This window comes from Sinocyclocheilus anshuiensis, unplaced genomic scaffold (genome assembly GCF_001515605.1).
Source record: "Sinocyclocheilus anshuiensis isolate Anshui unplaced genomic scaffold, SAMN03320099.WGS_v1.1 scaffold1289, whole genome shotgun sequence".
NCBI classification, from domain to species: Eukaryota; Metazoa; Chordata; class Actinopteri; order Cypriniformes; family Cyprinidae; genus Sinocyclocheilus; species Sinocyclocheilus anshuiensis.
The window spans coordinates 377,937-378,188 of NW_015549731.1; the positions used below are offsets into that span (position 1 = coordinate 377,937).

The 252-nt window shown below is 26.2% G+C and overlaps 1 protein-coding gene across 1 annotated transcript in view; it reads left to right on the top strand.

Moving 5' to 3' along the window:
- Positions 1-252, top strand: part of LOC107660811 (potassium channel subfamily K member 4-like) — an 11,818-nt gene that overhangs the window by 5,428 nt on the left and 6,138 nt on the right. The window lies entirely within an intron of this gene.

The window sequence follows — 252 nt, forward strand, 5'->3', positions numbered from 1 at the left end:
TATATATTTTTTTTTTTTTTTACCAAGCCTGGGATATGAACTTGCATGTCTGAGAAAATATATTAGAACTGTGAGATCTAAACTTGCAGCTCTGAGAAGAAAAGGCCAAATAGCAAGATGTAAATGCTGAATTTCAGGAAATTTTTATTTATTTATTTATTTGAATATCTCACAATAATCTTGCAAATAACGCAGTCTGAATTTTGAGATAAAAAGTTTTTGCAAAGTTTTTACTTTTTTTTTTTTGTTTTT